The sequence below is a fragment of the Camelus ferus genome, chromosome 3 (genome assembly GCF_009834535.1).
Source record: "Camelus ferus isolate YT-003-E chromosome 3, BCGSAC_Cfer_1.0, whole genome shotgun sequence".
NCBI classification, from domain to species: Eukaryota; Metazoa; Chordata; class Mammalia; order Artiodactyla; family Camelidae; genus Camelus; species Camelus ferus.
Window position 1 is genome coordinate 106,443,343 of NC_045698.1, and position 17,404 is coordinate 106,460,746.

Here is a 17,404-nt window from a genome sequence, read left to right on the forward strand (position 1 = left end):
TGACTATATAGTGGCAGAAAACAGGTCAGTGGTTGCCTGGGGGGACAAGGCGGAGAGCCAGTAGGGGAAGAGAAATGTCCAAGGGATAAGAAGACATTTTGGGAGATGATGGACATTTTCATTATCCTGATTGTGTTGACAGTTTCACTGGTGTATACATATGCCAATGCTATCAAACTGTGTGATTTATTGTTTCTCTATTAAACTTTAATAAATCTGCTTAAAAAAAAAAAACAAAACCTCTATACCATGCCTTAAGATGCCCTACGTTAACTGCTTCTTCCTCATTTTTTTGACATCATTATAAACCACTTCCCCTCGTTCATTTCACTTCAGAGATTCTTGTTCTTCCCCAATTCACCTTCACCTCAGGGCTTTTGAGAACACTCCTCTTACTAGCATACAGATTTATCCCTACTCTCACCAAGTACCAGAGCAAATAAGAAAGATTTAGATTATCTCCCCAAAACGAAAATACCTTTTTCTTCTGGTCTTCATTTCTATTCTGGTCATTCTTAATCCCAGTTTATCCACATGTTATAAGCTTTCTGATCTATAAAATTTTGGAATGTAATTCCACACAGGTTGTTAAACCAGTAAAACTGTTCATTCACACTGTCATTTAGTCATTCAGCAAATTTTTAGCGAGCATCTACTATGTGTCATGCACTCTTCTAGAACTTGAGCTATATCATTTTAATATAGCTAAATATTCCTGCCCCAGTCATGCTTAAATGCTACCAAGATGGACAGACAATAAGCAAAATAAACTACAATGCTACAAAAGTGACATTTAAAAAATAAAATAAAGCAAGGATAACTAGGAATACTTGGGGGTGTCACACATGGAGGTCTGCTAGTCTTAGAGAACTGTGATCTAATCAGTCATCTAAGAACACGGTGTCATAATACAATGTAATTCTAATGTGATAAAATACTGTATGATGATAATTAAGAGTGTCTGCTCCTCCAGGCTACCAGAAGAAAGAGAATAATAAAGATTAGAGCAGACATAAACAAAATAGACAATAAAAACCAACAGAGAAAATCAATGAAACCAGGAGTTAGTTCTTCAAAAAGATCAACAAAATTGGCAAACCTTTAACTAAACTGACTTAAGAAAAAGAGAAAATATTCAAATAACTAAAATCAGAAATGAAAGAGGGGGCATTACAACTGATTTTACAGAATTAAAAAAGACTGTAAGAGACTATGATGAACAAGTGTACACCAACAAATTGAATAATCCAGATGAAATAAACAAATTCCTGGAAACTCAAAACTTAGCAAGACTAAATAATGAAGAAATAGAAAATCTGAATAGATTTAAAGCCAGTAAGGAGACTGAATAAGTAATCAAAACTCCCCCAGCAAATAACCCTGACTACAACTGCTGCTGGCACTGCTTCCTCCACATCAGAGCTTAGGGAGACACGCAGGTCATACTTCACTCCTGTTCAAGATGAAGAGTTTGAATCTCAAAGGAAAGCAAGATCTACACAAGCAGGACAGTCTAGAAGATCAACTCAGGGGGGTGACAATGACTGATCTTCAGGAAGCTGAAAAAAACAATAGCAAGAATCATTATACCCAAATTAGAGAACAAGAAAATGGAGAAAAAGAGAAACAAGATAAAGAGAAGCAAGAAGAAAAGAAGGAATCAGAAACATCTAGAGAAGATGAATATAAGCAAAAGTACTCCAGGATATAATATACGATGAGACTTATCAGCCTTAATAGACCAGAATCAACCTCAAGTTCCACTCCACCCTATTCACCTTCTACCATGAGCAGTTCACTCTACGGTTCAAGTCAACTAAACAGGCCAAATAATCTTGTAGGTATAATTTCTGCTTATTCCAGAAGATTAACAAAGGAAAAAGAGAGAGAGAAGAGAGTAGAGAGGAAAGGAGAAAATAAATCACAGCCTAAATCAATCAGAGAAGGACCGTGATCAAGAAACAAAAGATCCGCGGGAGTTTCATTTGGGACAGAAGACAGCAATGAGAATAAAAAAGAACAACAATCAGATGCAGAAGAGGATTCCAATAAGAAAGAAACTCGGATTCCATTTCTAGATGTAAAACAGGTTTCATGTCAGCTCGTGATTGGTGTGATTCCTTGCCGGGTTGCTCTGGATCATACCATTACTTAGAAAAAAGAAAGATTTAAAAGTAGTAGGCTAGAAAGGGGTGACTCCACTGACCTTAAAAAACGGACAGGTCTTAAATTTCCAATGGAAAAGACCACCCAGCGACAAGAAAGATTTGCAGATAGGTTATTAATGGAAATGGGGGGAAAGGGAAATAAGCTCTAAAAAGGAGAATATCTGAATCGAAAGACGAGCTCAACATGTTACCAGATCTAACGCAGAAAACCAGAGCCTAAAGGATGAAAATGGGGCCTTGATCAGAGTCATTGCAAACTTAACAAATTAACTCAGAAGCAGCAAGTAATGGAATTTCACATATTTGTAACCCAGGGTACCATAACTCAAAGTCACTGGAAACCTGGGAAGAATTTCTGGAGACGACCACTTTTGGGATATCCTGCCAAATGCCCACTTATCTGGGATTTTTCTTTCACTTGCTTAATTTTTTTTCTTGTATCAAGGCCATTGTTTCATGTTAAGGCAGGTGCTGAGAAGTGGGTTGTATGATTTTTCAAAAATAGCTGAGAAATAGTTTACACCTCTGTAGGCCCCTGACTGTGGGAACAAAGGAACGAGCCTTGGGCCAGAATGGTAAACAAGTTATAAAAAGCTGCAGACTCAGAAAAGACTGGTTAGCCAAGGACGGGTAAGATCCCCAGAGGGGAGCAACCTAAGGCAGGCACAGCCGCCTGAGTCCAAGAAGAATGTTGTGAAGCAGCCATTTCTCATATGTTCTGCCCTGATAAGCTGTAAGGCTCGCTGGTGCCAACACGAACGTGATTTACCAAAACATAAAGGGTCTTCTGACCTTGAGCCAGACACTGCCTGTTAACCATCTCCCTTGTCGTTCTTCTTTGCTATATAAGGCTGTGTAGCTTAATAAAGCTTCAGAGTAGCCATCAGCTCTCTCCGCATACAGTGTCTATGTGTACATAATATCGCGACACCAACATTTGGTGAACCCCGACGTGATATCAGCGCGGCGACTACATGTAAGTAAGGGGAAAAATTTATATCGGGGACTTTCAGCCTATCAGGCGCGCCACGAACTAACCATGGGACAGCAGCTGACAGTACAACAGAGGATTTATTTAAAGGCTATTTCAAAGTGGGGAACCCTCCCAGGTGTCCCTCAAAAACAAATATAGGAAATCACTGTCAGCCAAAGTCCCATCCCACCATTTCTGACCTCATCGCAGCTTCCCCCGGGAGCACAAGTTTAGATACTATTGATAATGAGTTGATAAGTAACAGCAATAAAACCTATTTAATCTCTACTGGAGTTTGGGGACCTTTACTTTCTGGGTATTTTCGAGTGTTAATAGGGAGATCATCTGTGGGCTTAAAAGGGTTAACAGTTTTACCTGGTGTTATTGATAATGATTATACTGGAGAAATTAAAATTATTGTTCATGCCTCTTATTACATTATTCCTAAGCAGTCTCAAATTGCTCAAATTATTTTAATACCTTATTTACCAGCTCAAAAATTTGCTAAAAATAATAGAGGAGATAAGGGCTTTCAATACAAGAAAAGCAATTTACGGGGTTATTGGACACAGGAGCAGACAAAACTATTATTTCTAGTTTTCATCGGCCTTCTGATTGGCAAAAACACAAATTTGATGTTACTGTACAAAGAGTTTATAGACTAATGGCACCTAAAATAAGTTCTCACCCACTAAAGGTCCGAGGGCCTAAAAATAAAATGGCCTTTGTAACTCCTTTTATAGTACCAATACCCTGCACTCTGTGGGGCAAGGACCTTCTTGCTCAGTAAAACCTAATCTTAAAGATTGATCCTTTTTAATAGGGACTGCTGCTACTATCCCAAATATTATTCCCATTGCTCTAACATGGACCCAGCAACAACCTATTTGGATGGAGCAATGGCCCCTTTCTAAAGAAAAACTACAAGCATTACAAAAACTGGTTGCAAAACAACAAAAGTTGGGTCATTTAAAACCTTCTACTAGTCCTTGAAACACACCTGTTTTTGTAATCAAGAAAAAAAATTTTTTTAAATGGAGGTTATTGCAAGATTTGCATGCTATAAATGCTATAATGCAACCTATGGGACCCTTACAGAAGGGGCTACCCAATCCTTCACTTATTCCTGACTCTTGGCCCTTAATTGTTATTGACATAAAAAATTGTTTTTTCTCATTACCGTTGCACAAAGCTGTTTTCATTATGTGGATGACATTTTACTGGCTATGAAAGACAAACCTAATATCCTTCTATTATTTCAAAAAACTGTTATATTTTTACAAACTAAGGGCCTTTTTGTTGCTCAAGATAAAGTACAAAAAAATGCAACCTTGAGAGTTTCTTGGGGTAACTATTAACACACCAACTATTAGGCCACACAATATAAAATTAGATATCAAGCCTTATATAACATTAATTCAATTACAACAATTGCTAGGACACATTAACTGGATCAGACCTTTTTTAGAAATATACAGTCCAATTACATCATTTATTTCGATTGTTAAAAGGAGATAAAAAACCTGCCTCATTACGTACATTAACCCCTGAAGCTATCAAAAAATTTAAAAAGCTTAATAAAGCTTTAAATTGTCAGTTTTTACACCGGTTGCAACCTAAATTACCTATTATTCTTATTGTTTTAAATACACCTCAGACACCTACCCACCTCCAGTATATAAAATGTTTAAGGACAGATATGCCTCAGATATTTAACCAGTAAGCCTTAGTTGTACATAAATACTTTTGTGTCAGCAAAGACTTTCAGCTCTCATGAAAGACAGTTATTCAACATTTTTGGGTCTGCCACAGTTTTCAGTTTTCCAACATTCAGTTTTTAGCTTTATATCTAAGTTAGGGTTTGTGTTTTTTCTAACTCTTCACATGGCAGACACTTCTCTGTTTTTACATCTCTATCATTTACAGAAAAGAACATATGCTTTTCTGAGATCATTGCCATTTACAGGCTAATGCTGTGTTATCTCCCAGCTGGAAATGAATTTCTTAGTAGAACACTTGCTCTTACTGTTTGTGTAATATGCATGTATTTCTTATAGGAATGCTTTAAAGTCAACTGAGACTAGATTCTTTTAAGTCCTATTTTTGCCTTCATTGGGAGAACTGTATTTTCTACTGTTTATCGCTGTATACGATGTTAGATCCTGTAAACTTCACATTCGTTTTAGCAGCTACTAAGGATGCTGTACATATAAATGTGTGTTATTCGATTTTTAGACAACCACATGGCAAACTTCACTATCTTCTTATTTCAAAAATCTTTTAACACAAAGTAGGGTATTCCATAATAGTGCTAAAAACAAAATTTACTAACAGTGTGCTATAAAGACTTTAAAAGGTACCCTTAACAAAAGTTTTATACTGTAAAGTGCTTTTACTTTTATTTTCAGTTTTCACTTAATAGTTTTTACCATAATTTAAGCTCCATAAAATAAATGCTTCACACTTCACAGTATCTATGTTTATCTGAGTGTTGTCTAAAATTGCTGTGTAATTTTAAGTTTAGCCAAAGTAATGTTATGAGGTCATTTGCAGACTTAATCTGTGAGTTAATATTAAATGCATTGTTATTGCCATATGAAGAGGCACTGATTTTGATACCACGAGCAGGTCCAGACTACCATATACGTATCAGTGATGTTTAAAAAAAAAAAACCACACACACAAAACCTAAAAATAGACTTACCATATGCTCCAGCAATCCCACTCCTGGGCATATACCCAGAGAGAACCTTAATTCAAAAAGATATATGCAACCCAATGCTCATAGCAACACTATTTACAATAGCCAAGACATGGAAACAACCTAAATGTCCATCAACAGATGACTGGATAAAGAAGCTGTGGTATATTTATACAATAGAATATTACTCAGCCATAAAAAAGAATAAAATAATGCCATTTGCAGCAACACGGATGGACCTGGAGTAAGCCAGTAAGTGAAGTAAGCCAGAAAGAGGAAGAAAAATACCATATGATATCACTTTTATATAGAATCTTAAAAAAAAAAAAAAGATGAACTTATTTAGAAAACAGGAACAGCCTCACAGACATAGAAAACAAACTTATGATTACCAGTGGGGAAGGGATAAATTGGGAGTTCAAGATTTGCAGATACTAACTACCATGTATAAAATAGATAAACAACAAGTTTATACTGTGTAGCACAGATGCATCCAGTTATTCCCCAACCTACACAAAGGAAGAATTAGACAATGCCCAAAAATGGGGCTTCAACAGGGATTTGGGGAGCCATGAGTAGCTTCTTAATGCCCCAAACTGTAGCTTGCCAAGCCAGTGGGGAGGCCCATTAAGGAACTCACTATGGGCAGGAAGCCTTATAAAACTGGCTTCCCTATAACCCGAGCATCCAAAAACATCATCAGTTGGGTAGTTGAGACCTGCCCCATTTGTGCAATAATAACCCAACACCAGACTGCCCAGAGGCCCCCAGATAAGACCCACTGAGACCAGTGGGATATAATCTGGAGAAGGCTGGCAGACTGATTTCACTGTTAACGTTGAGAGTATCAGGAAATTACATGTATCAGCAGTCACTTCTAGAACTGAAACAGCAGCTGAAGTGGCTAAGGCTAAAAGACATAATCCCCAGGTTTGGGCTCCCAGGATCCCTACAAAGCAATAATGGCCCAGCATTTGTGTCTCAAGTGACAAAGGGGATAACGAGTGCCCTGGGCATAAAATGGAACTTACACTCAGCCTAGAGACCGCAATCACTGGGGAAAGTAGAGCAATCCAATCAGACCTTGAAATGGTGCTTAGCCAAGCTATGTTAGGAAATTAAAAAAAAAAAAAAAGGATTAAGTTGCTTCTGATTGCTCTGCTTCACGTATGGTTAGCCCCAAGGGATAAGTTTAAGTATATTTGAACTTGTGTGGTAGACCCATTCCCCAAGCCTCAAAGAAGGGATTCCTTAAACCCCTTGAAATGGAACAACTCACGTATGCTCTCCAGGTAGGAGAAAGCATTAAAGGTCTCACAAAACATGGTAACCAGGTGCTGCCCAAACCTGCTGACCTGGCCCTACATCCCTTCCAGCCAGGACACTGAGTGTACCCAAAAGCCTGGAAAACAGGACGGCCACAAGATCAGATCACTCCTAAGGGGACAGGAACCCACTTAGTGATCCTAAACATCCATTCTGCCCTGAAGTTGCACAGGATTACTCCGTGTGTACATGACACTCAAGTGAAGTGGGCTCCTGAGCCCCAACCTCCAGAGAAACAACCTGAGACAACAGACTGCACTGCCCCGCCCCACCCCGACTACACTTGTGAACCTCTCTCCGACCTAAAACTCCTTTCTTGAGAAATGGCGAAAGATAAGCAGCTGTATATGCCTTGCCCAGCAGTAGGGATTTTAGGGTAACCAGACTGTCCTAGATTATCTGCTAGCTGCCCAGGGAGGGGGTCTGTATGCTGGTCAATAAGTCATGTTGCTTTTACATCAGTACTAGTGGCCTGTGGGAGCGCAAACTTGGGTTAACAAACTTCGATATTGTTAACGATTGTTTTTACCAAATCATATTCTCACCTTTATGTAAGCACATAAGAAATGTATAATCAAAACCAATGCTTTCTATATTTGTCTTTATCCTGCTACTTCAAAGCAAAATGTCTAAGCGCACAAAAGACCGATCTCTCAGTACCAGTCATCACCTTATCTATGAAATTTAGCTTAGTTGCCTTAAAGCTGCTTTGCTCGCAGGAATCTGCTACAATCTGTCTCATTGCCGCAAAAAGCAGAGACATGCTTTGCTTGCTTTGCTTATCTCTAGGTCATAGGTTCAGGGCTGCTTGTGCTTATGGAAAATTGTAACTCGTCCCTTGCCCTTATTGGCAGGACATGCTTCACTAATCAGGCGTAGGTGGATAGAGTAGGCTGCTCTTGCTCACAGAAAACTGTGACTTAGCCCTTAGCAGGGAATAGCTGGGCTGCTTCGCATGCTTAGACAACTTTTGATCATTGTGTGGAGATTCTCTGATGGTCTGGTTTTCACTGTCAATTGTTCGGAACACTATAACCTTGCTCATGATAGTTTGAGGTTTAAAATAACCATTTGTACTATCAACTGTCTACTTCCTGAGAGATTATAATGTTTCCATTCGGGACACTATAACCTTGCTCATGATAGTTTGAGGTTTAAAATAACCATTTGTACTATCAATTGCCTACTTCCTGAGAGATTATAATGTTTCCATTTTTCACGAACTGAAACTGCTGATGTACATCTCTGTACATACACCATGCCCCTTACTCACTCTATGACATATTTTACTTTGATTCTTTGTTTAACTATTCTCAATAAATACAAGAGCTTTGGAGGAACCTGGGGAGTTGGTCTCTGGCTCCTCACTCTCTTGACTTGATAAAGTCTGAGTAATTTCATTCTTCCGCAGTGGTACTTTTGCTGGACAAAACCCACAACAAACAGAACCCACAGTGGCCTGATTGAAGAAAGTGCAACCAGGCTACAAGAAAAAGCAACTTGGCTAACAGAAGCAAGCCAGCCTAATTTGGCCAAACAAACCTGGAGAAGGGGTAAAACAAGCCCTCCCCCTCCCCTTAATAACCCCTCTCCTCTTGCTAACCTTTGGGCTATGTGTCTTAAACTGTCTGGTGTCCTTAGTCTCCAAAAGGTTAGCATCTATAAAACTTCAAATGGTGATTGCTCCGGGATACAGTCAGCGCTGAGGCCTGTTGACAATTAAACACGCCCTAAGGCAGCTAGGGAAAAGCTCTGCTTCTCTACTCCCAGTTATGATGATGCCCAAACTCAGCAGGAAGCAGTTACAGAAGACAGACCACCGCCCTTTTGCGCCCCTCAAGAACGACGGACAGGACAAAAGACAGAAGAGGGATTTGTCACTGGCAAAAGTCACTGGGGTCTCCGGGAAAAATAAGATGGAATCTACATGACAAGGTCTAACCTCGTCTTTAGCGCTTAGTCTAGTTTCACTTGCCTGTAGAGGGCTGCACGCAGAGGCCTTGCACCTAACACGTCAGGTTAGAGTTCCCAATGCAGAGCCGCTGTGCTCGGCACCCCAGCTTGGCTTGGAGTGTGCAGAAACGCTTCTCAATTCCACCTCAGTTCAAGATGGCAGCAGCGCACCTGTGCAGAGATACCGGGCTCAGACGCACCTGCGCCCACTGGGAACAATTTGCCCTCCTCCTGCAGGCAAATACCCTATAAAGCAGCCTGCTAGTGACATTTCAGGAGAGCACGTGACCCACAGCGTGAGCTGGCACCTCTCTTTTGACAGAAGAATAAAGCTTTCATTTGCTTCTGAGGAGGACCCTTGTTGAGGCCCAATTTGAAAGGGTTGATAACACATCTCCTTAATACTGAACTGCCACGTGGAGGAAAACGTCTCCAAGCTTTTTCAGATTTTTCTTTTTAAATATTACTCAGATGAGTTTGCTATTGGTCATTAACTTGGTGTAATCAATATAAACTTGTGTCTGTGTTCTTAGGAATTATCCCACTTGGTCACAGAATACTAACTTCAACCATTGTTAGCTTCAATTTGTAGGCATTTTACTGAAATCTCTGCGATATAGTCCCCTTTTTTGTCATAACTTTATACTCACAGGCCCACTCAGAGAAGTGCAAAGGGTGACGGCAAGAAACTCAAAAGGCCTTGAGCTCCAACTCAAACTCCAGAGTTAAGTCCCCAAATTTTTAGCCAAACGCGATCCAACGGGGAGAATTCTCCAAACGAAGTACGCGCGCACCCCACCGCTACGTTCGTGGCGCACGGAGCTTGCGCGTCAGCCGCATACGGACTTTGGAGGGGAAGGGGATTGGCAGCGCTCCAATCAGGCAGAATGCGCCGGGACTCCACCTCGCGCGCACCTGGCCTCTCGCTGCGCATGTGCAGCAGCGCAGCGCGGGCATTGTGGGAAATGTAGTTTGCACTCGGAGGGAACACGCTAGGGCGAGCCTACCCCTGGCGACTTCTTCTGCGCATGTGTGCCCCCCCCCAACTCCTCAGGGCGGTGCCCCCAGACTGGGATGAGTCCTGAAAGGTTAAGCTCCTCACCTGTTTCGCCTTGGTGGGGACTGGAGGTGCGCCGTGGGAAGGAAGATGGCGCGGGTATGAGGGAGGAAAACAGTAGGGCGCAGCCAGACTTTGGAGTATAGGCGTAGACCGGCGTGTGTCAAAAGCTGCAGTGGCCTTTCCCTGCCCGAGTACGTGAGCCCCGGATGGGCAGACTCCCGGGCCTGCGTGCTTGCGGGTTCGGGGACCCGGCGCGGAGCGCGGGTGCTGCAGGTGTCACGGCCCGGAGCGCATCCAGCAGTGTCCTGAGCGCGCAAGTGGCTGACACCTCAGTGAGCAGCGCCCTACAAAGTGTGGAAAGAGAACCAAGCTTTACTGAAGGTCTGAAATGTTGTCCGTCGAGTGCTCTCTGCTTTTCCAAAGGTGTCTTAACTTTAACCCCACAGCAATTCTGAAAGTCAGTTTTTCAAACTATGGGCTGAAGCCCAGTATAGTAGTGAGTATGAGTGATGAAATCTCTTTAGTGAGTCAAGACTAGTATTTTTATTTGCCAGTACTTTTTTAAAGTTGGGTTATAATTTACATAGAATGACTTGCACATAACTTACAGAGAATAAAAATGTAAAATTTGTTGTATACACCCTTTTGACTACCGTTCCATCAAAATACAGAACATTTTAATCCCCTAGAAAGTCCTGCCCTTTCCACAGTCCTTCTCGCCACATGCTCAAGAAACAACCAGTTTTCCAATTTCTATTTCTGTAGGTTAATTTTGCCTTTCTAGATCATATAAATGGAATACTATAGTATGTACACTTGTATGTGAGCCTTTAAAAAAATGAAATAAAGTCTGTAAACTATCACATACCTATCCATATGACAAGCATTGTTTTATGAAACTTGCTACTGCTACATACGTATTTTTTCCAATGACTATTGAGCATCTATGAGCCAAACACTGTCCCCTGGTGCTGGGGATACACCACCATTCAGACAAAATTCCCTGCCTTCATGAAATTTTAGTTTTAGCGAGTAGAGACAGTCAATAAACAATAAGCATAATAAATCAGTAAATTGTATAGTATACTAGAAGGTAACGTGTTATACACAAAGAAAAAGTAGATCAGGATAAGGGAAATGGAGAAAGGGTTAAGTTTAAATTAGGTAGACAGGGAGACATCCTTGACATCTGAGCAAAGTCTTGATGACATAGTGGATGTGTGTGCCAGGCAGAGGGAACAGCTAGCATGGATGCATGCACATCACACACACATCCACACACACTTACATTAACATTAGGTTGTTTTGTAAATATATTTGTTACATTAATTTTTTTTAAAAAGATAAAAGTCACTGGTACAACACAGGTATTATTTCCAATTTTACTGAGGCTCAGAAGAGTGAAGTGACTTGCCCAAGGTCAAATAGCCATCAGGTAAATTCAAGCCCAGATATTTGTCTCCAGATCACCTCCTCCTTACAGCGTGTCTCCCAACCTAAAGCACAGCATTTGACTGAACTCTGCTGCTCTTCAGCTTAAACCACAGGCACCTGCATCTCAGTTCCCCTGGGGAAGATTCCAGAGGGACTGTGGAATGAATCTCACCATGTGGACACTATTTTCAAGTCTGTTGATGCTTCTGCCTAGTTCCTGTGTCCCACTGAGGACTCCATACTGCTACACCCTACTTTCAGACTCCAGACTGTCTCTGTTCCTATAGCCCTGGTCGACAGAAGTCATGGCTAGAGATTCAGAAGGGTGTGCATCAACTACCATTTACATTCTGATAAATATTTAGCAATATCATTTTTGATGACTGCAGATTTATCTCTGGGGTATATATCTATTTGTTTAACCAGTTCCTTAATTTGTTTCAACTTTCAGTATGTGAAAAAGTACTACAACAGATATCCTGTATCTAAATTTTAGTGAAAATCTGTGGTTTTCTCTCAATGAATGTTAGAGGACCCAAGGGACATTCTCTCACAGAGTGGCTTCTTCAGCCCAACTATCGAAGCCCCTGTGTATGGGTTTGTATGGGTACCTCTGTTGGGGTTTATTACACCAGTGATTCTGGAATCTTCAAGTCATACCTGGTCTCTCATGGCTCAGTCTCTTATCCTGTCTTTGTCTTCATAGATCTCTGCCTTCACCTAAGGGCTACAGAAAATGACAAAGTCCCAGGTAAGTTAGTTTTGCTATACAGGAAGAGTAATGCAAGATTGTGAAAAATGACCACATGACCTGAAATAGTGCAAAGCAATTGTAATAACCAATGAGATTTTCCCCATTGGTTACTACTGTTCTGTCACTTTAAAAAATTTTTTCAAAACATTAAATCATCTCTTACTGTTGGTTATACAAGTCTAGGGAAATGAAAAATAGTAAAGATAAATATTTAGTACACTGTAATTTGAAATATTGAGAATTAAAGTATTTTATTCTTTGCTTAAAAGCTTATGGGAGCAGTCTGAACAGTGTCTTCTCATTCTATAACTTTTGATACTGAATAAGCATTTTTTCTATGGCTTGGCATATTTGCAAATTGGATCAGCTTCCAATATTTGATCCTTTGTGTCTAAGACAACCAGTTCTGTACATGTAGTGGGTACTCAGTAAATGTTTAATGACTTACTAAATGAATGGGTAATTACTTTACAAGTATAAAGTATTTCAGATATGAGTTCTGTAACACCCACAAAATGGAATATAAACTAGACAAATAGGCATCAAAGCTCAGTGCTAGAGAAACAGGGTGTGACCACTTTAGTGTAATATCACCCAAAATGAAATGGGGCTAAATTTCAGGAAGCATGACCAACTAATGAACATGCTTAGGAACAAGTTGCCATGCAATTTGTTTTACATTTTATGCAATATAGATCATTTTAGTTGGAATACGAATGTGTTGTTACAGGGACCAGGATCATTCAAGGTTATGGCTGTGGATTTCACCCAGGAGGAATGGCAGTACCTGGACCCTCCCAAGAGGGATCTGTACAGGGATGTGATGCTGGAGAACTGTATCAACCTCATCTCAGTGGGTGAGGACCATTTCCCAGTGTTGATTGGCATGTGCCTGGCTGACTGCTATTCCTTTCTCAGTTGCCCCAAATTGCCAGTCCTTTGAAACACTTTTAAAAGTGTGACTCTGAGTCTCAGTAGACTAAGACTGACAATCTCTTAAGAGGCATGGCTACATGTTTGTTTAAAATCCTCTCTTTAGAGGGGAGGGTATAGCTCAGTGGTAGAGCATGTGCTTAGCATGCACAAGGTCCTGGATTCAATCCCCAGTACCTCCATTAAAATAAATAATAATAAATAAACAAATAAACCTAATTGCCTCCCTTCCCCCACTAAAAAAAAGCACAAGAAAAAAAATAAAGTGTTAAAAATGTGAAAAACAAAACAAACAAGCAAAAAACCTCTCTTCAAAAACGAAAAAACAAAAACAAAAAACAAAAGAACTTCTCTTTTTTAGGTACAAATGGGCACCTTTATCAGGCAGTCCCTGATGAAGTTAAGAGTTCAAAAGACCTGAAGCCCAGGCAGCTAGGTCCAAATCCCATATCATTTTCCATTGACAGGATGTCAAACCACCAAGCCTGCTGTTGGAACAAGGAGAAGAACCATGGATGGTGAAAAGAAAAATCCCAAGTGAGAGATACCCAGGTGAGTTAGGTGAAGAGTTGTGCAGATAGAAGTGAATGAAATGACGGTCACATCTGGTCAATGAGGGCTGGTGTCTTTGAGAAACATGCTTCAGACGCTCTTCTAAAGGCCTTGAACCTTTGGAAATAACTGGCGACAGTTAACATAAGTTAACACCATTTCTCTGTACCATTTTCCCATATTAATGTGCTTTTTTTGCATGACTGTTAGAGACTTACATTTTCCCTTTTAGGTGTATTCTGCCTGTCATTCCTATCAACTTCATTAAGGATCTTGAGGAGATATTTTTCTCTTTTTTTAAATTGTGGCAAAATATAGATAACAAAATTTACCATTTTAACCATTTTTAAGTGTACAGTTTAGTAGTATTAAGTACATTCGTATTGTTGCAACCATCACCACCAACCATCTCCAGAAAACTCTCCATCACCACAAACTGAAACTCTGTACCCATTAAAAAATAACTCTCTGTTCTACCTTCCCCCAGGCACTTGTAACCAATATTCTACTTCCTAAACTATGCTTTGACTATTCTAGGTACCTCACATAAGTAGAATCATACAATATTTGTCCTCACGTCTTTTCCATATATGGTAGGTAGAGAGCAGTTAAAAATCAGGATCAATGCAGTATTTGTGAACTATTATAGAATAAGATGGTACACTCAGCAATCGGAATTCAGCAGTAAATCTAATTCTGAGTCAAGTAGTATTTGGTTTATCCTATGGCCTGTTTTCCTCTCACTGAACATGAGTTCCTGGGCCCTCATACCCATAGAGGAATGAATTACTGTTATACGGCTTTTTGAAGCACTGGCTACAAAAATATTCCTGTTTGCAACTGGAATTGATGGTTTCATAAAAATCAGTTTCATACTGATAGATGAATAGACAAGAGCTCAAAGACACTGGAAGCAGAGACAAGTGAAGGTTAAACTACAGCAATCCAACAGTGAGTTGCTGAGACACTAGCTCACATCTCTCTGTTCCTCATCCAGTCCTTCCTTTATTCCTCTAATCACCATTTTACCCTCGTCACTTTTAATTCTCCTAGATGGACCTTCTCATTGACCCAGTCGCAGCTGTTCGTCTTTGTTCCTTTTTACTACTCCTTGGCATTATTTCCATCTTTCTCCCCAGTTTGCAAAGTCTTGTTTGCATATAGCCAGATATAGTTATGTTCATTGTCATATTATCTGGTTCTGTTTCTACTAGTACAATTTTTTTTAATGTGGCTTTCCTGCTAAGCTCAGGGGTACAGATTCCACTTAGCCTTGGTATTTCTTTTAGATATGGACATTTGGCGTCAAAGTAAAGCTTCAGTCTCACAACAGAGCAAAAAGTCATGAGCCACATTAGCAGAAATACTCACCAACATATAGTTTATTATGCTTCACTCTAGAAGAAGTCTGGCAGGTTGATGACCGCATGGAGAGGCACCAAGAGGACCAAGAAGCACTTTTGAGGCATGTTGTGTTCACTGACCAGGAAACTGTGACTAAAGAAAAGGGTAACAGTTGTAATGCACTTGAAAATAGATGTCATCTGAGCACAGATTTTGTTTCTTCAAAACAAAGACTCCAGAGATATGACTCATATTATGGTAAAAGTTTGAACTATTTAGACTTATTTAGTGGCAATAGAAAATACGCAAGAAAAAAATGAATGTAGTGAGTGTGGGAAAGCCTTCTTCCAGAAGTCAGACCTTATTATACATCAGAGAACTCATTCAGGAGAAAAGCCCTTTGTATGTACTGACTGTGGAAAAGCCTTCAGCAGGAAATCAGATCTCATTATACATCTGAGAATCCATACCCAAGAGAAGCCTTATGAGTGTACTGAATGTAGAAAAGCTTTCTCCCATAAGTCACACCTCATTGAACATCAGAGAATTCACACTGGGGAGAAACCCTATGAATGTAATGAGTGTGGGAAGGCCTTTCTCCAAAATCACACCTCAGTATCCATTGGAGAATCCATACTGGGGAGAAGCCCTATGTGTGTGATTAATGTAGGAGAGCCTTCAGCATGAAGTCCCACCTCTTTGTACGTCAGAGGATACACACAGGAGAGAAGCCTTGCATGTGTATCAAGTATGAGAAAGCTTTCAGTGAAGTATCTGGCCTCATGAGACATAAGAAAATCCATACTGGGGAGAAACCTTATGAATGTAATTAACATAAAAAAGCCTTTTCTGAAAAGTCTGACCTCATTATACATCACAGAACTCACACAGGAGAAAAACGCTATGAATGCGATCAGTGTGGGAAGGCCTTCCGACATAGCTCAGCCCTCTTGTCGCCATAAGAGGACTCACAAAGGAAGAGTTCCCTAAAAGAGAAACTAATATGGGAATATGTTCAACTAAAAACTACAGTGACAGCCTTCACTAGGAATCAAACCTTATTAGATACCAAGATGTCCTAATAAGAAGACTCCTATGAATTCAACATATTTAGAAAAATGTATAGCTCTGTTTCTGTGGCAATCGTATTTCAGATGTGATGCCAAAGTATTTCTAGAAAACATTACAGAAAGTACACCTCCTTGTTAAATGATAAATGCTCACTGTGGATTACAAAGACTTTTGAAATATTAATAAGTGCACTAATCAGAACAAAATTGGAAAATCATATGGAAAATCTGCAAAATATGGGGGCATTATATTCCTAGCTGTACTAAATTATGTTACGCACTTTACATAATCATATACATGTTGGAATTGCACATGTGAAGCTAACAATTGTGAATGTAAAACAAGTATTATATGTAGAATGCTATCTATCAAGATTTTCCGCATTAAATAAGACTTTTTTCTTTTACATGAATTGTATTCTGAATACTATACAATTCTAAAGTGTAAAATGGACTTTTTTCCTGTTGCTTTTTGGTATATATAAAAGACTTCTGCTACTTCTTGTTCAGTGATAGAGCATGTAAAGGTGTTGTTATTTACATAATGTGCATAAATATGAGCTAGATATTATATGAGAGTGAGCAAAAGAAAATGGCCATAGCCTCTTACAACACTCACTACAATTTAAATAGTTGTTTTTGGTGACTAAATTACCCCCTTCTTACATATTATTATTGTCCCCCCAAATCCGTATGTTGAGGTCCTAACCCCCAGTGCCTCATAATGTGACTGTATTTGGAGATAGGGCTTTTAAAGTGTAATTAAGTTTAGAGGGGAGGGTATAGCTCAAGTGGTGGAGTGCATGCTTAGCATGCATGAGGTCCTGGGTTCAATCCCCATTACTTACTCTAAGAATAAATAAATAAGTAAACCTAGTTACCCACCCCTCCCCCATAAAAAGAGTAATTAAATTTAAATGAGGCCATTAGGTCTGACTGCTGTCCTTATAAGGGACTAGGATACCAGTGATGCAGTTACACAGAGGGAGGCCTCAGAGGAAACCAGCCCTGCCTGCACCTTGATCTTGGACTTCCAACCTCCAGAACTGTGAGAAAATAAATTTCCGTTTTGTAAGCCAACCAGTCTATGGCAACCAAGTAAAAGGAAACTATGCTCATGAAAGTAACTCGTCAAA

At 39.8% G+C, this 17,404-nt stretch overlaps 1 protein-coding gene and 1 long non-coding RNA gene across 5 annotated transcripts in view; one reads left to right on the forward strand and one right to left on the reverse strand.

Moving 5' to 3' along the window:
* Window positions 1-10,356, reverse strand: part of ZNF300 (zinc finger protein 300) — a 28,934-nt gene extending 18,578 nt beyond the window's left edge. For 3 of the 4 annotated variants that reach the window (XM_014567314.2, XM_014567316.2, XM_032477125.1), the window contains exon 1: window positions 10,224-10,356. The gene's annotated coding sequence lies outside the window, so the exon portion shown is untranslated. Of the gene's footprint in view, window positions 1-9,771; window positions 9,982-10,223 lie in introns of those variants that run through there. The other variant, XM_032477126.1, reaches the window with a different exon arrangement.
* Window positions 10,357-10,432: 76 nt separating this feature from the next.
* LOC116662780 lies at window positions 10,433-15,326 on the forward strand. Its single transcript, XR_004318829.1, has 5 exons — window positions 10,433-10,562; window positions 12,322-12,366; window positions 13,100-13,226; window positions 13,770-13,854; window positions 15,144-15,326. It is a non-coding gene; the product is annotated as an uncharacterized LOC116662780 (long non-coding RNA).
* The last annotated feature ends 2,078 nt before the right edge of the window (window positions 15,327-17,404 follow it).